Raw genomic sequence first — 25812 nt, forward strand, 5'->3', positions numbered from 1 at the left:
AGTTATTCCTGTGCATTACCTGAAATTGTGCCTTGAACTCTTTTTAAAGCGCAAAAATACCACAAAGCAATCGGCCACCAAGTAAGCAGTCCTGCAAGAGGACTTTACGCTTTACACACAGAGTGGTGGGAGTCTGGAGCAAGCTGCTTAGCCATATTGGTGAAGTTGTTACACTGGCTTCTTTCAAGTGGTGGATGATAAGTAAGTAAATAAGCTACAGAAACTGGTAGAATGACCTCCCTTTTTCTGATGTTCTTATATGCAGAGCTTGATACATACTGGCTTTCCATTAGTTACATCTGGTTACTTTACAACAGCCACTGACTCATGAATATACCAGACTCAGATCTCCGACTTTTCAGGGAAGGTGTGGGGGAGTGAGAGGAGATTTTCCACATGTTTTAGGAGCCTCACCATTATTTTCCTGGACTACAGCAGATTCTGCCATGCTAGACTGGTTGCAAGTGTAATTAATTCCACATCGTATTGTGTTTGTATAAAGAGCCCCTTTCCCACTTGTATCTGAAGGCTGCTCTCTTTGTGAGCTAATGTTTAAAAATGAATAATGAAAAATGCTTAAAAAGACTTTATGCAAACAATTCAAAGTGTAACCGGCTTCATGAGGTCAGTTGATGGAGTATCTTGAATACTAAGATGCAAGTATAAAGGCCTTTTCTGACTAAAAGACAAAATACAGTGCAGTGCTCAAAGGACTTCAAGTCTCTGAGGAGGCTGCTATTCATTCTTTTAAAGAACTCTTGGATGCTGTCCGCCTGGGTATTTAGAATCTGAGAAGCACTATGACATTTGAAGTTTGAGTAGCTGGGTTCATATGCACTGGGAGCAGGGCTGTGGGATTAAGGTCTTACCTAGTGAACTGGATTGATATTCCGAGAAATGATTTTGCTTTGTTTAGACCTGAAACTTTTTCATGGTTTTGCTCATGAATTCTCTTAGTGCGCCATTTACAGTGCCACAGCGAATTAAAGCAAGTGCTTTACTCACAAAGTGGACAGATGAGTCTGGGAAAGTGGAGTCTTCACGGTTTTTTAGAAAATCTTTCCATAGACTCATGAAGTTGAGAAAAAAACTATCCCAGCCTTATCAAGGCAAATGTGCTTTACTTTAGTACCAAACAATAGGAGAGTCCGATGCCTGGTGTTAGCTTATGTAAGAACTAGAAGACCTAAAAACCCACAATGGACCAGTTCGCTATGTCGTCCATCAGTGCGCTAACTCAGTGAATCATTTCCACCCTCATTTCATCCCTGACCACTGTGAAGCCAGTAAAGTGGTCTTTACTGCCCACGGGTACCAACTTGCATTTTAGTGATTTTTCCAGGTGTGGCCAACGTGATTCAGGGGGTCTGTGGAAGAGGGTTGAGCCAGTGGCTAAACAAACTGACATCTTCCGATGTGGTTTTGGGACTCTTATCTGAATTTTGTGTAATATGCTGTAACTGGAGGGCGCCACACTAGTGCAGTGGTCAGCATTGCTGCTTCGCAGTGCTGGAGCCCTAAGTTCAATTGCAGACCAGGGGTGCTGTCTGTGTGGAGTTTGTATGTTCTCCTTGCAGTTGTGTGGGTTCCCTGCAGGTGCTCTGGTTTCTGGTTGTGTGCCTTGGATGGACTGGCATCCCAGCCAGAAGTGGGAGCTTTAAAGTTGGATGGACGTTGTAAATGGGACATTATGAGAGATAATTAACCTTTAAGAGAAAGAATTGAACATCTATATTAAGCATTATTATTGGTGCTTAATTACTGTGTACAGCAGATACTTAATACAGATAAACTGCTTGTAATCACTGCTGAATGAACATCTTATCAGTGCTACAAATTCTATCAGCAAATGTGAAAGTATTTTATGTAAATCCGTTATTAAGATAATTCAAATACTGTAGTCCCTTTAAAAACAATGAAAAAGATCAGATGTTCTTGAATGTATGCTGTAATATTTTTTGGGATTTTTTGATAACTGGTCATTTCATTTGTTGGCATACACAAAAATAAAGAAAAATACATGTTTCCAAAGCACACCTGTTCAAGAGTAAATGCACTTTAATTGGCCGTGTCCTCAGGAGCCAGTCACAGTGTATTTGAAGGTTGCAGACATTTTGTTAATCTTATGTAAGCATCCTTCCCTTGTCAACACGTTCTTTATCAACCCTTCAAAACCCTAAATGAGACCGATTTCTCATTTGAAATCTATCATTTCAAAATATTGTATTTCATCCCGTTCATTTTTGGATTTTTCTTTGTTTCCTGTTGTCATGAAGGGGTAATTCATGCCATCCTTTTAAGCGCTTACATTTTAATAACCCACTTTGAAGAACATCCTAATGGAGAGGCTTTTAAGGAGGGCTTTAACTGTAGTCTCTCTTGCCCTGTGCTTAAAACACCTGCTCTTGAGAGTTATACTCGGAGAGCATTTACCCAAATCCTAGCTAAATTGGGCTAACTGGGTGCTATGAAGCTTGCGTGTGCACACACATGTGATATTAGCTCCAGCAGGACATTACACATTTTACAGGCCTTTATATTGGTGGAAATGCAGGATTTAATGGACCTCTTAGCCATTAACTGTGATAGTGCACTTCAGAAAAGTAGGTAATACTGACTGTGTATCTATTTGAGGTATTTTGGCTTTTAGGGGCTAGTCTGTTGTAAATAAGCTCAAACCTAGCGCTCGAAGTTTAAGGAGATGAGATACAAAAAAGAGACTGGATGTCCATCTTTGCATTGTTAGGTGATGGTAGCTTATTGATTATAATCAAACCAATTTGTGATTTCATCATGAATGAAATCGAATCATTGGTGTTCATCTTCGGTGACAGTGTGGTAGTTTGATCTGGCCATTGATGATACCATAGAGGAGGGATTCCCATATTCAGTCCAGAACCAACCTTAATTCCCTTTTTGCTCCAGGGTATTGCTCCATTTCCTGGTCTGCATTAGTTACTTGGGTTGGCTTTGTCAGTTCCTTAAAGATGTTGGGCACTTCTTGTTGCTTGTAGCTTATTATGGAATTTCTTTGCACCACGTTCAAGTTAAGAGTTTGTCAAAGTGATTTTTTCACAAGCATTGCTTCCACCCTAACACAGGACGTGTGAGTGGAAATAGTTGTAATCACCTGAAGCTTGTTTATACAATGTTTTGATCTGTTACTTTTGATCAGAATTGTCTACACTGAAGCCGATTACAAACATCAATGGGGACAGTAGTCAGTGTATGATATCGGTTGCCATTTGTACTTGTTCTATATTGCACAGATTTAGTGACCAAATGAACGTCTGATTTAGGGGTGTCTAATTCCAAAAACGAACAGTATCTGAATTAAGACTGCTGCAAGGGCAAACATAGGCTTTTTGTTAGTTGTACGGTGGGTTAAGCAGGCTGGTCTGTCCCCAGTGAGACACTGTGATCTTTGGGTAATGTGGGTGTGGCAAAGCAGGACATAAGAAATTAGAAAGTGTTTTTTCTGGGTGGTGTGCGGAAATACACAGTGCAACAAACTACTGTCGTCCTAGCATCAATACACTGTGCCCATCTTTGAACATATTTTCCAAAAAATTTTAAGATATAATACAGGTAGTGGTCCGATAATGGACAGGCAGTACCGCCTGTATATATGCATTGTGGAAGCGGTCTCTGCAGGAACTCTTCCTCCATGAGAAAGGCAGTCCGCTCGTGCCTGGTTGCTGGAGGGGGAAATGCTCTCTCAAGCCTCATTCCAGAATATCCCATAAATGCTTGATGGGGCTCAGATCTGGTGACTGAGAAGGTCTTGACAAATGGATGACATCAGTGTCAGGCTCATCAATCCACTGGGCTCTGTGGATGGGGCACTGTCATCCTTGAAGATACTCATCCTGCCAGGAAAGACATGCCGCAACATCAGGGGAAGACAGTCACTCTGTACCATGAAGTATTTTAATTTTGATTGGTGCCAGTTGGTACCCGTGGGCAGTGCAGTCAGCTAGATGTGGAAGAACGCAGCATTTATGTACAGGGGAAGTGTGCGTAGCCAACTCGACACATTTCTCACATGGCTGGGATGCTGCTGCCTTTAAAAAAAAAAAAATCTCACTTTTGTCAGATTTTGAATTCAGATCAATTCTGGAAAAATAATATAGCTTAATTTTATGTGAAATTGTCCAGGTTTTGTTTAATGCTGTGCTCTTGAACCCCCTTTTTGGGGGACATTTATTACAGATGGGGGGCTTTTCATTGTGCACATGTATTTTGGAATTACTTATTCAACCTCCTTCAGGGTTCTTTCTGAATCTTCTGGTCCTGTGCTTTGCTTACTTTTCATTTTTGTGGATATGTTGGAATTTTCTGTGGTAAAAAAGGCAGGCAGGGATTAGCTCTAGGCGAGTTTGTTTTTTGTACGTGAGGTGTATTAAAGTGCATAACAAAATGAAATGGACCTTTTAAAATACCCCAAATCCTTGCTTTAATTCTTTAATTTCATTCACTTAGGGCATAAGTGACTAGATGGAAGAGCTAATTCTGTTCATCTGTTTTTAAATAAGGACCATAAACAGGAACAGCGATACAAAATCCATTAGAGTTGTTAAGAAAATTCAGTTTGAAAGGGCTCTGGGCTTGCTGTAGGCTTTTGTAACTGCCCGTTTAGCAACAGCAACATTTGCTTATATTTTAAACATAAACAGTCCTTTCCAGTTTTGGATTTTGTTCCAGGCAATTAGCTGCTACCAAGCATTATGGGATTGTTGATTTGTGCCAGCTGTTGTCTTTGACTTTTGAGTTATGAAAGGTCACAGCCATTCCTGGCTGAAGCCACCTGCTTCCTGTTGAGAGCTGATGTTGTTTAGTTTTGAGCAGAAATTAACCAAGAGACTATGGGCACCGAGCAGTCAGTGCTCCTTTGAGCTCCCAGACTCCTCAGAGCACAGGTTTTTACTAATAAATATTTACTAACCTCCGTACGAACTGCAATAAACTAAAGTGAGGGTGCCACGCTAGTTTTTCCACTTGTACTGTACCTCTCCAGTTAGGTGTCATGCTTGAAGAGGCACTGTACTGTGGTGTGGGTGGCAGAGACCAGCACAGCACGAAAAACGCTTATAAATTGTGGCATTTGATTCCTGATTTGTTCAGGAATGAGCTGCTTGCAAACAAATTGCTGTTGTACCCACATTACGTTAATGTTAATGTTAGTTTCCTATGTTCCATTCAAGAATTTAATTACCCAGCAATAAGTTTAAAAAAAAAATTGAAAGTCCTGCTTAATCCAATTAATTTTGCCTTTACCATCTTGTCATCTTCTAAACCCATTAATTTTGTGCTAATTAAACAGTTCATATATTCATAGAAACTATTTTGTACAGACCCACATTCTATTGTGCTAACGGGGGACTGAACTTGAATTATTCTTTTTCAAACGGTGCCTACAGGCGCAGTTATGTCTTTGTTTGAGATTTGCTTGAAATACGCAACATTTTTCCTCTCCTAGACTCAACGAATTACTACTCTGTTTATAAAGCCCCGCTGCTCTGTAGTCTGAACGGCATACCCAGATCTGTACACTTCACCCCAGACTCCCAGCTTGATTACAGAAATCGAATTTTACCTCTATGCAGCGATTTAAGTATATCCCTAAAAAGCCATCCAGTTTTCAGAAATTGGTCGATGTCTTCAGGTCTTATGTTGTAGTACTCGGACTTAAAAAAATGACACTGGCAAATGGTCTGTTTGCTCCACCCCGTCTCTCCAGTTTCTCAGTCTCATTCACATGGACATTTGCTTAAGCTCAGCACCTGCCGCTGAGTCAGCTAAGAGGGAGATTTGATTAATCCCTCTAGATGCGCCGGGGATAGACCTGTTTACACTTCAGGGGATCACCCATCGCTTTAAACACCTCTGTGTGCTTGACCTGGAATTACTGTGCCTGAAAACAGATGCCTCCAACTGTGCTGTTCTTCACGATGCTCGCCTGAGGGTCAGCTGTGGCTCACAGTGGCAGCTCCCTGAGCGCTGACTGCTGATGCCCGTTTGTTGTCTCGCTGGGCCTGTCTCTCCCTGTGCTGTGGGTGACAGTGACAGTGGCTAAGCCGCAGAGCTTTTAAACTGGCAGAGAGACAGACCCATCCATCAGTTTTCTAACCTATTTATCCAATACAGGGTCCAGGAGCGTCTATCCCATGAGCAATGGGGAGCCGGATATGCCCTGCCCTGGATGCCACACACAGACACACACACCAGGACTAAATTGTCCTAGAAGCCAATTAACTCACCCAATCTTTGGATTGTGGGAGGAAACTCATTTGAGTATGGGGAGAACATAGAAACTCCCCACAGATAGCCCCCCAGTAACTGAACCCAGGGCTCCAGTGCTGTAAGGCACCAATGCCAACCACTGTGCCACAATGGTGCCTGCGAAGAGATACTATCAAATAAAGCTGCATAGCTGATTCGAATCTTAATTCAGAACCAAGAAAGTCTGGGGCGTTACCACCATTTAAACATAAGATTAGATTTTGAAAAGGCAAAACCAGAATATTCATTTTGTTTTTGCAGCCCTTTCATCAGGTGGAATAAGCTGTGTTAAAGCACGGCATGCTGTCGCAGGATGAGTGGATGAGTCAGAAGAAAAGCTTCCCATAGTTCTGTGCTGCACTCAGCAGGGCTGGCCTTTTCATAGTGTGATAGCTCACCTGGGTGTGTGGCAGACTACGGGATGGGATGAAAAGCACTGCAATGTCAGGGAGGTCTTTGGGCAGTGGTGTGCTTTAAAAGCTACAAACAGAAATGGGCAGAAGTGGAAAGGGTGGGCTTGGCCCGTTGTCACAGCCTTGAAGTTCAGCCAAGTGTCAAACCAGCGGACGGGGAATGGCACTCTTGATGTTTCAGGGTTTTCCCAGAGTAAGGGTGGGATATCGCAGGTGGGAAAGGTCTGAATGAATGAAGCCAGAAACGCAAAAAACATCTAAAAACATGCTAAAAGTTACAAATGCGAGGAAGTCATTCAGTAAATTCCGTTCTTTGCATTGCTCAGAACATGATTATACAGTACAGTACAAGCATTGGAGCCACATGTAGTCCTGCGGGATTACTGAATGTGCCTCAACAACATTGTGGTATTCACCTGCGCATTCTTTACAGCTCGTGTGTAGGAAACCTAGCTTCCGTCTCATTTGTGCTTGTCTGTGCATTCATATAAATAACCAGTTAGTCGTCAGAAGTCGTGTCTTGTTAATTTTCTGTGGGGAATCTGAGAAAATATGTACAATATCCAAAACACAAGAGCAGCAATGCAGTGAACTTAAGGAATATAAAATCTGTACTACTGTTTCTAGTCGTCCTGCCTATTCCTCAGTTTCTTCCAATAATATTGCCGTTGTACATGGTAACATCATTGTAATACAAAGCACAATGTAAACGGAAACTTTTCTACAGAAATCCAGAGTACAAATTGAAGTTGCTATATGGTCAAAAGCAACCATTATTTAACACTAGACTCAAGGATAACTAACCAAACAACTTTGTTTTGTGCTGCTTAGTATTGTGCGGTCAATGTGCACACAAATTTCAGGTTCATGGTTTGGCAAATCATGAACCACACTTTCGGGTGGGATTCTCCTCATGTCCCTAAACGACCCCCTCAGACTGAAACGATGCTGGTCATGGAGAAAAGGCTTCCATTTTAAATTTGCAGCTGTTCAAGCTGTTTTACGAAGTTGGAGCAGTGCTCAGCCCCTCAGCAGTCCTTGTGTTCTGGGAGGTTGACGGGATTTATAAGATTGTGAAAAACTTCCCCTCAGAAAATCCCTGTGAGTCATGTTTCTGAAAAGCGCCGCTGATCTCAGCCCATTAGCTTCAGGCCACAGAACAAGATCCTTCCCTGTGTTGCCTGATGCCTGGCTTGAAATTTTCCACCCTCATGTGTTGTTTGAGCTGAAAAAGGAGAAGCTTTGTGCTACACACATATTAATTACTGACACTCTGAGGTGTGGGCGTCCCTGGAGGGTTTCAAATTGTTTTATCTAGATTGTTCTGTCCCATTGGAGTTTTCTCCTCATTGCCTAGAGAGATCCTAGAGCGCTTTTATAGATACTTTGGTTTTAAACTAGACCTTGTTTTCCTTGACCTGCAAAAATGAATTTTTCATTTGGCAAACACAGAATAGTTCCTTCAGTTATTTTATACTGGTTCAGTTTCTAACAGTTTTCCATTGGGTTTTTTTTCTCTAAAGCGCTAATAATGTCAAGGTTTTTACCTCTCATTTTTTATGTCCAATTTAAAGTGGGTCCACCAGGAAGTTAAATATACATTAATCCGTTAAGTGTAGATGTCTGATGACATCTGAGAACAAACACTGTTGTTTTCCACTGAACTTGAATAATGAGCTTGTATTAATCGGGAAACGGCATCCTTAATAACCTGTTGCCAGGTTATAGATTGAACAAACCTTTTTTTTTTAAGAATGAAGAGACTCTTGATGAACTCTGAAGTGTTCAATTAGTGTTCAGAAAGAAATAGTCAGCTAATAGCCACAGAATTCTTTCTGCCTGCCATCAGCAGTGCTGAACTTCAGTAGAGGAAAGTGCTTGGCTATTATTACATTTGATCTTATCTGAAAGGTCAAGTACACAAGTTACGAGATTAGCCAAGATCTCAGTGCCTGGGTGTCTGCTGTGCTGCGCGATCTCTTGTTCTTCTTCACACATGTTTCCATTCCATGCAGTCCTGCAAATGCTCACAGTGTTCGGCTGCTTTTTCTGAAGCCGTTAATCCAACCAGCTGATACAGATGACACACTGGGGTGTGGCTGTTGGGAGGCTACCCAAAAATGAGCCAGTTATGACAACCACACTCTCAGGCCGTATGGAGAGGTGCTGTTTCAGGGCTTAAGGTTTTTAAGTCATGGTTTTGACTCTGCTGGCTTTACAGTTGGAAGTTAAGCAGTTCATCTTGAATCTGTGAATATTTTTACTTCGCTCTTCTTTGGAGCGAATCTGTCAGTGGAGGCGATGTATGCATTTTAAGGACTTTTCAAGTAAGAAGCATTAATTACTGCATTTGAGATTAAGACTAGTTCTGCATAATAATGAAGACTCCATTGTGCTCTTTGGTCCCTGCTTTGAGTGAATTGTTTATTAATAGACCTGTTTTCTCTTAGTTATGAATGAATACAAAATACATCTTTCTGTTAAACGTGAAGCACACCGTGAGAGCACTGCAAACTGTGAGCATATCATTGAGTTGTTCCCTCCATCCCTGGAGAGAATTTTAAAAATATCTTCCGTCATTGGAGTTGTAGTTCTGTCACAAACAGCCAGTAATTTAGGATTAATAAACCACTAATAGTGCATTTTTATCCAAGTTGGTTTGCAGTTTTTAGCTGGTGAGTCATTCTTAATTCTTGCTTTTATTTGCACTTAACCGCTTGTATTTTGTTTTCTGTGCTCTACACAGCAGCCCTGACTAACAGTATTTCTTTATTCTTATGATTATAGTTGCCATCACAGCTGAAGACGTAGAGGCAGTTGTGGGACAGTGTCTGCTGACAACTTTGCTGAAAACAGCTTATTCATTTCATGTTTTTACCACCCTGAAGAGTCTCGTTTGTTAGCCTGCATCTCCAGAAATAGCAAATGTTACAGTACTTGGCATTGTGATGATCTGAAGAGGGGTATTGCAGGGACAGCCCCCTGCTCCCTACCCCCTTTTGAATGTGTGAAGGAACCGATCGTGTTCCAGCTTTCAGTCCGAGCCCGATCACTTGAAGAAGGGCGGCCAGAGAGACGGCTCACACAGACCAGTTGTCAGTCGCGGTGCCCTCTTCTGAAGTCACAGATGGCACTAAACACTGTCAGACAGCTGTTTTGCCAAATTCTTTTTGGACCTGCTATGATTGCAGAGGTAGTAAAATGATATCCAAAGACCTGAAGTAGAAATCGAGCTTTGACTTGTTTTCATAGGTGATTGGTATCCAGCTTCTTTCCCAGTGAGGACTGTTTCCAGGTCATTTTGGAGTGTGAACTATCAAGGGACAGAGCTGAGTTGGTAGTACTGTACTTTATGTGACTGGCCTGTGTTTGTGACAAATTACTCCTTTGTATCTCAGCCTTGCAAGAAAGATTTTGGTTTCTGGCTATCCTACTTTAAAGCCGCTGTGATAATAAATCTTCTCAGTGACTTCTCAATGCCAGGATGCAATGGATCAGATGTAGTAAATAATCATGGCTTACAATTGGAAAGAAATGATTTATGCTTTGTATTTTCTTGTCAGAGTGCTTGACATAGGCATGTTGGCTTGTCCCTGCTTCTGTTTTGGCTAGGATCATTTGCAAAGCTGCCTAACTCGAACAGTAAACAAAGCACCTTGCATGAAAATTGGGTGGGTAGCCGAGTTTGGTTGCACGAGCTTTAATTACTACTTTATCTGGTTGCTGCTTTTCTTCAAAGTGACAAAGCATCCATTTCTACAGATGGGTATTTTGCTGGGGCAATTTGGGTGTCTTATCTGGGATTTGAACGTGAGGTCTGCCAGTTACAAGTTCAAAACCGGAGCTTTTAGAGCAGTGATTGTCTGTCCTGATTCCGGAGTGCAATAGGGTCATTAACTTTTTATATATGCATGTGTGCTTTGATTGCTTAATAGTTCAATTCGATCTAATTCTTTAATTAATGGAGTATCATTGTTATAAACTACTATAGTTAACTTGCAAGGTGTTTTGCTGATTGTACAGCAAATGCGTTTACCTTTCTCCAAGGGCTCTATCATGCTTTACTATACTTCTCAATGCTTTTGTCATGTGTGCAGTCATACCTGCCTTAATCTGCAGTGCCACACAAGCAGTGATCACGTTCACTGTACTAAAAGCCTGGTCTCCTGCTACTGGAGGCTTCAAAAGCGTGTGAAGCTGGTTGCGTTTGTATAGCGCTGTTCATTCTAAAAGACTCCGGAACTTGGCCTGTATGGTGTAGTTCTGCCCCACTGCAGTGCAAATTCCCTGGTGAGAGGAGTAATGACTTCACCGATTGAATTATGGGAAAACATTAGGGAGGCCAGACAGAGCAATCCGGAAACCTGATTGCTTTAAAAACAGTTTAAAACTCTTGGCGGTTGAAATAAGGATGTACATCTTGAATGAAAGAGTACATGAAATGCGTCACGGTATCTAGTGAATGCAGCATTCTTGAAGCACTATTTTATCGTATTTACTCCTGGTCTGCTTTGTTTCACGTTGCCAGATTTGCACTTGCTTGGTGCTTCTGAGGAATTTCTACTGCGAGCCGAGTTCTCTGTTCTGGGGCTGGGGGGGAACAGACCTTGTAGCAGCAAGCTCTCCACCACCCTGCAAAGCAAGCTGAAACATTAATGATCTGTCAGCCAGAGCGCAGAACCCAGACACGCGCGGCCTTGAGACAGAGAGACCGCCGTCCTGCGCAGAGTTCAAGATCCCACACGAAACGGCAGCAGGCAGCAGTGGCCTCATTTATTTCTGTGGCAAGCACAAGCAAAAAGCCCATTCGAGCTCAATACATTGACAGCCCCCACAGGCGACATCGTATTGATGTGAACTCATCAGTGCGCGTCTAATCCATTCTTAATGCCTCCCTTCATCTTTACTGAAAATATTTTCTGCTCTCTGTGAGTCTACACTCCACTGGGACAGGGACATGTCCTCTCGAACCGAGTACCTCGGTATGAATAAACCTTGGGTGCGCAGTCTGCTGTGCTGGAAAAGCACCTGTGTTTGGCAAGAGACATTACAATAGGTGAAGAAGGGCTTGGCCTCATTAGAATGTGCCTCTTGTGGGAAACTGCGGTGTTGACACACTGCTGAGCCCAGCCTGCGAAAGGGAGGAAGGATATCGGGGGGCACTTTGTGACTGGTTTCAAAAGACCGGCTTTTTTACAATGCAGGATCAGTGCACACCGACAATGCGAATTGAGGAAAGGAAATAAAACTCCCTTTTGTTTGAAGTAGGTTGGTAGTCAGGCAGGCGGCCTCTTGCATCATGTGAAATTATAGGATCCATTGGTAAATGCTAGGCCATACAGTGCGTGAAAGGAGCCTCATAGCAGCATTGGCCTATTTTCTGTTTTTGTGAAAGCAAGTCTTGCAGAGTTGTGTGGTACAAAGAGCTAGCTCCCTGGGTCTCATCAGCAGGGTCTTGCCGTCTTTATTTTTGCTCGCAGTGTGGAATCGGAAAGCCGGAGCCCTGCAGAATTTTTGGTAAGTAAAACGGCAAAGGATCTCTTTCATCACACTTCAGCGCACTGTTGGCCAGTGGGAGCCTTTGTCCACACTGAGGTCTGGGGAATTAAGTACAATTTGAAAAGCGAGTGCGATGTGTCCGTGAGCTGGGGAGAGGCACTGAAGTGCTCACGTTGCCATCTCATCTCGGTGCCAACAGTTTCGTTTTGTTTAAATAAGGCGTGCACTTCACATTGTAAGAGCGACTCTGTATTTGTCAGATCAGGAAACAATGAAAAGTGTACATCCGCCAGAAGCCTGCGCTTAAAAAAAAATCTGGAAACAAAAAAAAAGTATGAAATTCCTCTGAAGAATGAATTTCCTCTGTATGATGAATGGGCAAGTGTATGGTGTATTATATGTAATGATTATATCTGAATTATATGTTATAATAATTGATGGTGGTATTCTTTATTTATATATAACCTGGATTAATTTGACATTTTCAGTCAAAAGTGTTTGTTTCTCTTTACAAGCAGGTGAAGATATGCTCTATAAACCACACAAACAGCCGAGTCAATATTCCTGAACAATAGGAGCATTGACAAAAATATTTCACCCTACCTTTTGTCTGGGCTCAGAGCTGTGTTTAGTCAAATAACAAGGGTCTGTTTTCTCGTTCCTAGTATCTTTCAGTTCTTTTAAAAAAGCAAGGAAAGGCATGGGGCTGAGCTGCGTGTTGTGTTGATGTTACTCTTGATTGTGTTCATTCATTTCTTTTGGTGGGAAAACGGTCGTTTCACCAGCACTGTGATTTGATGGTGTGGTGTCATTGGAAACCGCGAGGAAATACGGTGGGGGATATCTTTCAATTTTCCGTAGTGCAAGAATAAGTGTTGAATGCTTCTGCTGGTTGGGTTTTTCTTCTTCAGAGTCATAATTAATGCAGCCTGATGCGATGAGCTCACACGTGTCCCAGGAAAGACAATGTGGTTATTGTAAGTGAAGGGTACGTGGCACAGTGATTCTGTCACACCCACTTACCTCGGGTAACACAGAAACACACCAGGCTGTGTCAAGTTGATTTGTTTGTTGACATCTTTTAAAACATTTTCAGCATTACACTAAACATGGAGGAAAACAAGTTACCCTCCTCTGCAGTCGTACTTGAGATGCTGAACTACATGTGAGTGATAGTGAAGGGGGTTCTTCTTTGGGGGGGGAGAAGGAGTTTTATTTAAACAACCCAAAAAAGTTACCTCTGAAGTTAAGAGACAAATCGGATGATTCTGTGCGTGTCTAATCCAGCATACGCTACGTTCTAGAGTTCGTTATTCACCCAAAGCTCGCCTGCAAGTGAGCTACATGCCCGATCCAACCAGAGGTGGGCCAGAGCCTGACCTGGTTCCTCTTGGCAAGGAATCTGACTCCTGAAGCTGTACTGTCTGACACAGATGGTATCAACCAAATATTGCAGAGCAAAGGATGTAAACGGTCTTTCTTACTTAATAATAAAAATAAGTACTGATTTTCTCCACCTTTTAGTGTGAGGTATAGTTTGTTTTTGACTGTCATGGAAGAATCCCCTGCTGACTAACATGGCTTTTTGACAGGAGAGGACAAAGCTCTGTCTTTTGCAGGAGGAAGTTAAGAATTTTACATAAAGTAAACATCACCTAGCAACAGGTGTGGGTGATGGGGTTATTTCTGACTGGATGTGTCGGGCCTCTCAGTGGTGCTGTTGATTTTGTAAGCAGGTTACAACAGATGATATTGATGGCTTCTCCCTTTTTTGCCTGAATCATTCTGTCTTGCACATCTGCTGTCTTCAGTTTTGGTAAGAGAATACTGACTGTCACTTTGGGAGTTGTTTTGCTCCTTAGTGCAAACCCAGCTAGTAATTAAAGGTTCCCTGAAATGTTAGAGCCTTGCTCCTGTGGTATTCTGTCAAAAGTAAGGGTTTTGAATGCCATGTTCATTAATATAATTATTGTTTTATTATTTTGGTAGTCACCATTGTACAAACTGTAATTTTCCTTTCCTCTCCAGGGCAGTTCAGTGCTTTCAATTAAATTTGCTCTTTTAATGCTGACATTAACAGCATCAGGTTTGGTCATAATCCATCCATTTTCTATCCACTTTAGCCAGTTCAGGGTCACATGGTAGCAGGAGCCTATCCTGACCAGCAATGGGAGCAAGGCAGGATACACCCTGAAGGGGACGCTGTCCATCGCAGGGCAAACGTGCAGACCCAGATCCATATACTCACCCTAGGGATGGTTTTTTTGAAGCTAGTTAGCTTACCAGTATGTCTTTGGACTGTTGGAGGAAACTGGAGCACCTGGAGGAAACCGCCACAAATGCAGGGAGAACATGCAAACTCCACACAGATAGCACCTCAGGAATTGAACCTGTCTCTGCTAATCACTGCACCAACACGCTGCTCCATGATGTTCTAAGTAATTTCAGAGGATAGAGTCCAGTTCTTAGTTATTCTTGGATTGTGATACACAAATTGTCCATTAAACGGTATTAAAAAGTATCTTCACAATATTATTTTTCCTTATTTTGACCAATAGCCTCAGCAGAGGGAATCTGCCTCCCTGTACTGTAAGATTTAAACTCCGTTGAAAGCATGGAACAGGACCTGGAAGAGCTTGCATGCTTAGTTGGTGCCGTAAATTGGAATTAAGGCGAATCTCCCGTTTGTGCTGTGGGTGTCTCTGTGTTTTTGGAGAAGGAGTGGAAAGTATCCCTGTTTTTGTTTTCTATAACCTGTAACAGGAGATGATGTTTTTATTACTTTCAGAAGTATAAGAAAAGCTCCTCTGGGGCTCCACTTACATCGGTGCCCGACAAGGGAGTGAAAGCAGATCTGCTGACTCATGTACCTCGGTACTCTCGTTTTCTTTTGTTTATGATATCAGGCCAAGCTCCAGAGTCGGCTGAGCAGGTGGTGTGACTGGATATCATTCAACTTGTGATTATTTTACTATCTGAATCATCCCATAAAGAACTTGAGGGCCTTCGTGACGAATCTGAAAACTATCGGTATAGCAAAACTGGCAGAGTTAGATTTGTATGACTTACATTTATAGTTTAAAGGGTGAAGGAGCGTTTGTCTCGGATTTTCACACCCTCTGAAAATGTTCTGATTCTTTGTACAGGACTCTCCCCTCTCTTGATTATGACTTCTCAATCTGTAGTTACCTCAGACCCCGCAGACTGTCTTGAGCTCTTAAAATATGATGAAGGTGCAGTAGGTCTTAACTAAGCTGCACATTTATTATTCATTGCTAGTATAATGGCTGATGAGCTCTGATTGTTAGAATGATTGTTATAAAATAAGATTTGCATTTTTGTAAGATAGTTGCTTGTGATGTTTCCTTCTTTGGGGTTTAAAGTGGAGTTGCTGAGACCTTTCTCATTTTCTACATTTTGTTTCGGCTAAGCTCTTCACTTCTTTTTTTTTTTAAAGGCTAATGGAACGTTGAGACCTTGTTTTCTGAAACTGTTATCAGGTTTCAAAGAGCTGAACAGAATTAGAAATAAGTATAAGCATTGTGCCAAGTGCTGGGTTTTATAGTTCACTCCCCCCTGTTGAGGAGTACTGTTTCAATAACAAGGTTCCTAGAATTCAAACACCTGGGCCCAACCAAAACTAACAGCGCTTATTACAGGAGTGCGATTCACAGCATAATTCACAGAAGTATTGCTAGATCTTTAACTGGCGTCTCCACCACTAGCGGGGGGAGACTGTTTTTGAACAAACTAAGGACTGAGTTTCTCGCCATGGTGCTGTTTTGCCAAAGCAGTGTATTTCTTAAACGAAGGCTGGAGTTCAGAAAAAAAAAAGATCTCATTAAGAAAATAAAGAAGTTCAATGTCATTTTGAGCTCAGCTGTGACGAACTTCAGAGCACACAGGGAGTCTTGAGGACCCAGATTCAGAGCCCGATATAGTATCAGATCGTTATGCTCAGAAACAGGAATATTTTCCACTTGATAAAAAAAAAAAAACTCCCTGTGTATTAATAATATATTTATTGCAGTAGAGCAAATCAGCTTCATTTTCTTCCCTGAAGGGATGAAATCTCTGTTTGTTCGGAATAATTGCAGTTAATTAACCATCTACATTAATAAATGGCATACAGGGAGAATTTGGGGGGCAGGAGTGACAATTTGAGCTCAGTGCAGAGTTTGGGGAAACAGCAATGCTGCACTAATGAGGATCATTTCTCTTTCAGATCTATTTGGAAATAGGAATGTGATCTGCTGTGGGTTGCAGCCTTTTCTGTGGAGATATGCACAGTTTTCTGTTCCTCATTGTTGAGTTAACTGACCGAATTAACTAACAAGAGAAGTTGAACAATTCTTGAAATAAAACATTTTCATTTCGGGAATTGTTTATCGTGGAAGTCACATTTATTAAAAGATCAGTATCGGGATATCATCCATCCAATTTCTAACCGCTTCCTCCAATTCAGGGTCTCAGGAGAGCTCGAGCCTATTCCAGAAAGCAACAGGTGCAAGGCAGGATACACCCTGGACTGACTGACAGTCCACACACACACCAACACCAGTTTTCCCAGAAGCCTGTTACCTACCAGTATGTGTTGGAACGTGGGAAGAAACCAGAGCACCTGGAGGAAACCATGTGAACATGGGGAGAACATGCAAACTCCACACAGATAGCACCCAAGGTTCAGATTTGAACCTGGGGCCCAGCACTGTGAGGCAGTAATGCTAACCACTGTGCTAGCATGCCTCCCCTGACAAGACATGCGGTTTTCAAAATTACAGGTCATATAATCAGCTTAATATATAGAACGATTTGAACAGTTTGAGCTAAAAAGAAAATAAGTACATACAACTCGAAATAAGTGATTATTTTAAAGCCGGTTATCACTATTGTAGAAAATCTGCTTTTGGGTCTAACATTTTGGTTTGACAGTATAGTTTTTAAAGCAGGCATTGGGTCAGCGCATGGAAATAGATTTCTTTGCCATGCTAACGAAGGCGAATGCAAATGCGGATATTTGCCTGCCGTTGTTGGACCCAGATAGCAGTGGAGCCTCACTGCAGCCACTGTAGATCTGTAGAGCCTCTCAGGCAGTCCTGATAAGTTGATGGAGGCTTGTTCCAAATGAAAGCACTTCAGGGCTCCTTGGGCGATTGCTGAATAAATGATGCAAGCGGTTTCAGGATCAGTGTGTTAGGAGTAGGCGTTTGGTTTGGTTGATCTGGGAAAATGAGGGGATATGCCTCATCACATAGGAATTTTCACATTGATGTTGCTTTGAACATAAATACGGAGGAAAAAACTAAATACTTCTTACCACATGCTTCATATTCCAACAAATAAGGATTTTTGAAATGCGATAAATCGGGTGATGTACTGAGGTAACTGTAGATGTGTTATTTTGCAGTAAAATGAAAACACATTTTAGGAATGTAAAATTCAGTATTAGCCTTCATCTTTTTTTTTATCCTAACCGAAGGAAAGGGTTCTGAGAAAAGGAAGCAAGTAGATTGTTTTTTTAAAGGATCGTGAGTAGAAAGAGAAGGTTGTCCAGGTTTTGTTCTAAAGAAATGTGTCTTTTGTGACGGCGAATATTCAAAAGCTCCTCTCACCCCTGTTCAGCTTTGACTTTCGACTTTGCAGTGGACCACTACCAGGTTTTGGGAGTTTGACGTGTTCAAAAATAATTCTACTAGTTATGTTAAAATCAAGTAAACAAGTTGAGAATCCCGGATAAACGATCTCCGTCATATATCGATTTTTTCCACGACTAGAGCAGAGGTCTCAAACTCAACTGAGACCTGTCTTCTGTTTTTTGTTCCACCTAATGGCAGGTACATAGTTGTTCTAATGGTTTAATTAAAAGTGTAATTGTACTACTTCTAACCTGACTCTGAGGTATTTTATTGTTAAATGTACCTTTGACGATGTGAAGGGTTCGTTCAGTCATCTGTAAAAGACTTCGGGGAAAATACTAAACTGAGAGGTATTGAAACACAAAAAAGTATTGGTACTTTAACTCATTTTGTTGAGTTTTTAAGAGCATTCTCTTAAAAACATTACATTCTTGAAAGGTGCTTTCATTTTACTGCAAAATAACACATCTACAGTTACCACAGCACATCACACAATTTATAGAATTTTAAAAATCCTCATCTGTAAGATACATAAATGTCTAACAGACAGGACAGATAGTTTATTTGTTTAATTGAGTATCTAGGTTCCAATAATAAAAACAAAAGACATTGGGCCCTGCAGGAATTGTGTGTGAGATCGCTGATCTAGGGTGTTCTAAGACTGTTCTTTTTTGGAGGGCCGAGTACTTTGAACATTATAAACCCTAGATGGTACACATCTTTGGTGCTTTGTTTTTGGTTGACCTGTGCTCACAGTCACAACTAGTTGTGAATTTCCACCTGAAGGCAGACTCTAATGTTGGAGTACCAGCCAACAGTCCTTACAGCCCTGCCTTGCATGAAACACAAACAGAAAGGCATGTTCTGAAGGCTATTTTGTATAGTTACAATATAATCATGTTCTATTATAACTTGTGAGAATATTTTTTTTTCTATATTGTAGCACACATTAGTGTATAAGGATTATGTCAAGTATGGAAGCATAGTTTAAATAAAGGAGAGAAACAACAAGAGAGGCCATTCTGCCCACCTGGCTGGTTTGATTGCTAAGGATGACGTGAAGTGAGAATCTTGTCCAGCCATTTCTTGAAAGAAGCCAGCTTCAGCAACATGGTTGGGTATGACATTCCAGACTCCAACAACCCTTTGCGTGAGGAAAAGCCTCCTGTTCTCAATGGACTTCCAAGCACTTTCCACTTGTGCCTTCTGGTTTATGTTTCACTGCTCATTCTGTAGAAGCTCCATGGTGAATTGAGACCCTGGGTGCTTCAATCACAGTCGCCCATAGTCTTCTCAGTTCAAAACTAAAGTGGTTCAGTTCCTTCAGCCTGTTGTATCTGGTTCCTAGTCACTGGACTGTGGGATCGTCCACAGTGGGAGATGATAGGAGTGTCTGATACATCGGCTCTTCTCACTCTGCTTTGAGAAACCAAGATGAAGGCTAATATCTCCTGGAAAACTCAGGCAGCGGCTCCTAACTCCAGTCCTGGAGGTCAGCTGGCTGGTTTTCATACCAGCTGAGCTCTAAAACTATGCCTTGTGTCCTATGAATCTATGATTCTAGTTGATGGCTTAAGTTGACCTGCTGCCTTCATTGCTTATTTACACTTTAAGTAACATGCTTACTTCATGGACATTGTTTCCAACACCTTCAGCATACAGAACTTCACAGCAGCGTCTCCTGAACTTGCACCTAGCCTTATTTTTGACAAACCGGTTCGTAATAGGTGATCGATTTTTGATAAACTGGCAGAGGTGGGAATGAAAATGCATCAGCCACTCGCACAAGCTTGGTTTATCCCATTGGCTACATTTCAGACAACAAGGCAGAAAGCAGTTCTGAAACTCTGGAATTAATACCCAGCTGAAAGCAATTAAAACAACTCCATTCTCCCATGCAACCATTAGGTGTGTGAGTCCTCAGGAGCAGGAGTATTGATAAAACAACTTATGCTCTCATTAAATAATGTCTTTTCAAAGCTGATGCAAAGATAATATCCGCAGAGTTGGTCTGTCTTTGTGTTGACTGGAAATGTTAGCCGAAATGCAAAACCCAGATAAGACAAAGAGTTGAGGCTCAGTGACAGGGCTTTTCTGAAACCAGTTGTTTACTGCTTAACTGAGGTTACAAAGAGACATGCAGAAGTGAAACTAAGATGTTATGTTAAAATTGTCCAGTGCATTTGTAAGACCTCATACAGCCTACACTATTGTGTACAGTTTTGTTCATTCTGCAACAAAAAAAAGCTATTCCTGCTTTGGGTGTCTTGGGAAGTTTTTAGGTCTACTGCAAGGATATCTTTTTTAGAGTGAACTGTTAATTAACCTCTGTATACAGCTCTACTTAGCTCCAACGTTTCCCAAAAGCAGGATAGAAATACTGTACATGCACATGATGTGAAGAATCACTAAACCAAGCTAACATATACCACAGCATACACTCTCTGACAACCTTCAATAGCAGGATAAAATTAGACTGAACAAACATATGACACTGTGGCTGCCAGGCAGAGTTTTCTGCAAAACCAGGGGTGAACATTGTGTCAGTGGCATGGTTACTTGGCATTGTGTCACTTTATGTTTTTATAGTCTTTCAGACATCTGAAGTGTCATTTCAGGACACCCTAAGACAGTTCATGAAAGTGGATTGTGTAATGTATTCAACCATAAAACAGCTATGATCGTTAGGTATGCAATTACATTGATATTGATTTCTAGGAAAACAAAATCAGTTTCCTAGTACTATCAGACCTCATAATTAGGCTATTAAAATACATTAGCAATACTAATGTTTTCACAACCACTTATCAGGAAAAGAAGAGCCGCTTTCTGGATACAGAGCGTGTAAAGATATGAAAAATGGACTGTTGTTCACTGTGAGAGTATCTGTCTTGTATAGAGAACACCAGTGCATTTCCTACAGGGTGCATTTTCATGTGTTATTTTATACCCATTATAATAACAATGTGCATGATTTACATTCTACCATTTTGCTTAATGGTTTGCAAATATAAACCCTAGCTTGTTCAGATCAGTAGACCTTCTGTGATTTTGTGGCACTGATTGTATTTTCTTACAGTATTTCTGTTTCGAAAATGTTTTCATTGTTGAAAAGTATTTTTATGCCAGTACTGTGTCTGTGCCATAATTTGTTACACATTATATACTGTATTTGTTAATTTGAGATTGTTCTCTCATGGTTTACCTGTGATGAAACAGTTCACTATTTGCATTTTATCAATGGATTTTTACTTTTGGAGGACTGAAAGTGTGAAAGACAGTTAACACATATGATTATCAGTAGATGGTCTGGTGAATTGTACCTAGTACATTCTTGGTCACTTGGTCACTACAGCTGGCAGTAACAGACCACACTGTGCCGTCTATCAAGTATTACAGTATTAAATACTGGTGAGGCTTGTGACCAGGATGCTTGTCGTGGTAGTACATGGTGAAAGGCAGGGCTATACAGGCAGGACAGGATCCCAGTCCATCACAGGGCACAATGCAGGGCTATACAGGCAGGACAGGACACCAGTCCCACAGGACACAAGGCAGGACCACACCCTGGACAGGACACCAGTCCATCACAGGGCACAAGGCAGGACCACACCCTGGACAGGACACCAGTCCCACAGGACACAAGACAGGACCACACCCTGGACAGGACACCAGTCCCACAGGACACAAGGCAGGACCACACCCTGGACAGGACACCAGTCCCACAGGACACAAGGCAGGACCACACCCTGGACAGGACACCAGTCCATCACAGGGCACAAGACAGGACCACACCCTGGACAGGACACCAGTCCGTCACAGGGCACAAGACAGGACCACACCCTGGACAGGACACCAGTCCGTCACAGGGCACAAGACAGGACCACACCCTGGACAGGACACCAGTCCGTCACAGGGCACAAGGCAGGACCACACCCTGGACAGGACACAAGGCAGGACCACACCCTGGACAGGACACAAGGCAGGACCACACCCTGGACAGGACACCAGTCCATCACATGGCACAAAGCAGGACCACACCCTGGACAGGACACCAGTCCATCACAGGACACAAAGCAGGACCACACCTTGGACAGGACACCAGTCCATCACAGGACACAAAGCAGGACCACACCTTGGACAGGACACCAGTCCATCACAGGACACAAAGCAGGACCACACCTTGGACAGGACACCAGTCCATCACAGGACACAAAGCAGGACCACACCTTGGACAGGACACCAGTCCATCACAGGACACAAAGCAGGACCACACCTTGGACAGGACACCAGTCCGTCACAGGACACAAGGCAGGACCACACCCTGGACAGGACACCAGTCCGTCACAGGGCACAAGGCAGGACCACACCATGGACAGGACACCAAACCATCACAGGACACAAAGCAGGACCACACCTTGGACAGGACACCAGTCCATCACAGGACACAAGGCAGGACCACACCCTGGACAGGGCACCAGTCCACCAAGGAACCCAGCCAGATTGCCTCTGGAAATGCGGACACAAGGACAATATGACAGCTCCACACAAAAGATCTCCCAGGCCTGAGTAGCCAGTCCAGGCCCAGACCCTTAGAGCCAAGAGCTGCAGAGCTGTGAGGCAGCACTGTTCACCTGGATGCCACCATTCCACTCTACAGACACAGTTGTTCTGTAAATGTAGGATACAGTTAAAAGAAAATTGTTTTCAGTGGTAAAAAGGCAGGTTGTCTTTGTTGTTTTGCAGTGGTTAGAAGCTTAATGAGCTTCTGCTCATTAAAGAAATCTCTTTTTCCAGATTGTATGTGGAGTCTTTTCCATCTCTCTGTAGGTGTAAAAATGTGCCAGCCTGATCACATTTCCTGGCATCAGAGCAATGTGCAATTACTGAAATTCGAGTCGCAGGGGTTCAGATGGCACAGAGCCGTTCCACAGCAGCAACAAAACAAAAAAACTACTGTTTGGAACTTGCAGCCTGGCAAAATGAGTAGTGCCCTCATTGAACACAAAAACTGCCGAATCACTTTGTCGACAGCAATGCATAGCAAAAAAGATACAGCCGCTTGAAAAAATTGATTTAACATATTCAGTCGACTCTGCAAATCAGTACATGAGACTGTGGGTTCGCAATTTAAACTCAGAAGTGATTGTGATTACTGCCTCCTTACTGACTGGCTATTTTGAATGCATGCATAATCATTTGAATAGATAGCTAATCTGTCTCTCGGAAGCAGCAGCGATCCTCAGACGTTCTTGTACTATATATGGGGATAAAATGGGCTGTTGCTCCCAGAACTAAATCAGACAGCTTCTCCTTTATGAAAAAAAAAATTGTAGACCAGCTACTGCCTGCTTAAAAGAAAGCATCCTTCTATCCATTTTCTAATCTTATCCTGGCAAGCAGTGAGCACAAGGCAGGGTACATCTTAGACAGGACTCCAGTATTTCACAGGGTGCAGATGGACCAGGGCCAATTTTCCCAGAAGCCAGTTAACCTACCAGCATGGTAGGGCACAGACAGACCACCATGTGTTTGGATTGTGGGAGGGAGACTGGTGCTCCTGGTCAAAACCTGCACAGAAATGGGGAGAACATACAAACTCAATGCAGATAGAACCCTAGGCCCAGAATGGAGCCCAGAGCCTCAGTGCTGTGAGGCAGCACAACTATCCACTGCCACCTGTAAAAGAAAGCTGTGTTCATATGTTTATTTCTGAAGTAAACTGGATGGTCTTGGTTTGTAAACAGCAGGCTTGCCACAGGTTAGCAAAGTGCTAGAATACAACAGATATAAACCTGCTCTATCTGCTTCTCTGGCGTGCTGAAGTTACAACTGGAAGTTGTAACTTAGCAGGAGAAAGCAGTAGCCATGTTGCTGAAGCAAAAATTCCAAGAGCAGACAAATGACAAGCGACTTCCTTCTATCTGTAACCATAGTCTTTCATGTTTTCTTACCCAGCTTAATAAATAATCAAAAATTGATTTAAAAAATCACCATTTGCTTCTGAACTCTCAGTGAAGTTTGCAATCATATTGATGATTTAGGGCGAGTTCTAATGGTCAGACCCGTATCTGGTCTTTGTGAACATACTGTAACATGCTTGGCATTTCTCAGCCAGAATTCCTCTGTGTGCTGTTCTGACGTCTGGTTCGCCTTTCTGCTGTGGATTCTCTTGAAGTATTGGCCCTGAGTGCCTTCCACTCTCGGATTGTTTACAGAAAAAAGGTTTTCTGAAGTATTGACTTGACATTCAAAAAATGCAAATGAAAATCTTTGGGAACCAGTAGGTCTGGGGTCACTGTGTCACTGGGAAAGAAGAGCTGCCAACTCTCCATTTTACTGGAAAACATTCCAGGAAGTTTGTGACGGTTCAACTTCTGTAGAAGCCGTGTGGTTAATTCTTTTCAATTTTTTTCAACTGTAGGTGTTTCCAGCCTTCAGCTAATGCTGCTTACTGTTGTATATTACATATTTTAAAAAGCATTTTAAAGAGTTGGCTAAAGTGGTTACTGAGTAATGCACTTCGTAAATAATGACTTAAAGGCTCTCTCCCGGACATGGAGAGTGAGGTTCCTTCTTAATCTTTAATTTCGTAATGATTTTATGTGCAGAAGCAAGCTGATTTATTTCTCAATGATGTGGATCAAAAATATTGTTTCTGTCAGAGCACCATTATAGATGTTTAAATGACTGCAGTATTGATAGCTGCCTCGCCTGATTGTCCTTCCTCTTGAAGGCATTTTCTGCTGAAAGTGGTTGAACAGTGATCAAAGACGGATGTCGGCTCAGGCAATCTCTGCCTAGACAAGTAAGCTACTGTTCTATTTCACATTCTTGATAGCCACTTTCCTGCCTTGAACATGGAGATAAACCGATTGGGATGTTTTATATTTGCTTTTATATTATTTTAAATACTGTATGGTGGATGAGCAGAAGGTAAAATTATTATTTTTGTCCTTCTTTCATAATGATTAGCATAATATGACTTCTTAACAGCAGTGGCAAACAAATAATGGTGACAGTGTGGAAATAAACACAGATTCTACATTAAACCACCTGATACTAAGTGTGTCTTCATACGTCTTGTCATCTGGGAGGCCTAAATGTACTGTAGATGTTTTCTTAGCTGAGCTGAAAGAGGAATTTAGCAGATCTACTCCCTGCTGTGGGCCTGTTTTTTCTGTTCATTAGAATTCTTTCCTTGAAAGCAAACAGCAGCGTAGTCTTACATTTGTGTCTCAGTCTTCGCACTGATGTATGACCTAGTTTAAATAGTTGGAAATTTTTATTTTAATGAACATCAAATGTGGGCTCAGTGGATTCTTGCTCGAGAAGTATCAGGTTATTGATCTTTTCTTTGTGTGGGTGAAAGAGAAATACTGTCTCCTATCACAATTACTTTAATCCATTCTGCCATGGGGAATTGAAGGATATTGCATTGAATAGTTTATTATAAGTGATGTATATACTTAATGGGCAGCATGGTGACTGGATAGCATTTCTGCCTTGCAGTGCTGGGGCCCTTTGTTAAGTTCCACACCTGGAGTGCTGTCTGTGTGGAGTCTGCATGTTCTCCCTGGGGTGGTATGGGTCTCCTCCTACAGTCCAAAAACCAAAATGGTTTCTGGGAAAACTGCCCTGTGATGGACTGGCGTCCTGTTCAGGGTGTGACCTGTGTTGCTCCTGTTGCTTGCTGGGATAGGCTCTGGCTCCCCCACAACACTGAATTGGAAGAAGTGTTTAGAAAATGGTGGGCTGGACAGATACTTAACATTGGCATTAGAAGTCTGAGGCATTTTTTTAAATTCTGCTTAAGTTTTCAGCTTTATACAAGTAAACATGTTAACTTAGATCTTCGTTTATGATCAATGGCTCCGATCTCCTTGTATCCTTGTTGTTGTTTACTTCAGGGATAGCCCTGCTTCTCAAGACTCTTGTGTGTTTTGGAACTTCAGGTAAAAAAGTCAATTAAAGTTTGAACT

At 42.1% G+C, this 25812-nt stretch overlaps 1 protein-coding gene across 3 annotated transcripts in view; it reads left to right on the plus strand.

Moving 5' to 3' along the window:
* Positions 1-25812, plus strand: part of pkig (protein kinase (cAMP-dependent, catalytic) inhibitor gamma) — a 38819-nt gene that overhangs the window by 7680 nt on the left and 5327 nt on the right. Inside the window, exon 1 of one of the 3 annotated variants that reach the window (XM_015364696.2) lies at positions 12109-12212. The exons of the other annotated variants lie outside the window; for them this stretch is intronic. The gene's annotated coding sequence lies outside the window, so the exon portion shown is untranslated. Of the gene's footprint in view, positions 1-12108; positions 12213-25812 lie in introns of those variants that run through there. 3 annotated transcript variants of the gene reach the window in all.

Source organism: Lepisosteus oculatus, chromosome 16 (genome assembly GCF_040954835.1).
Source record: "Lepisosteus oculatus isolate fLepOcu1 chromosome 16, fLepOcu1.hap2, whole genome shotgun sequence".
Taxonomy (NCBI): Eukaryota; Metazoa; Chordata; class Actinopteri; order Semionotiformes; family Lepisosteidae; genus Lepisosteus; species Lepisosteus oculatus.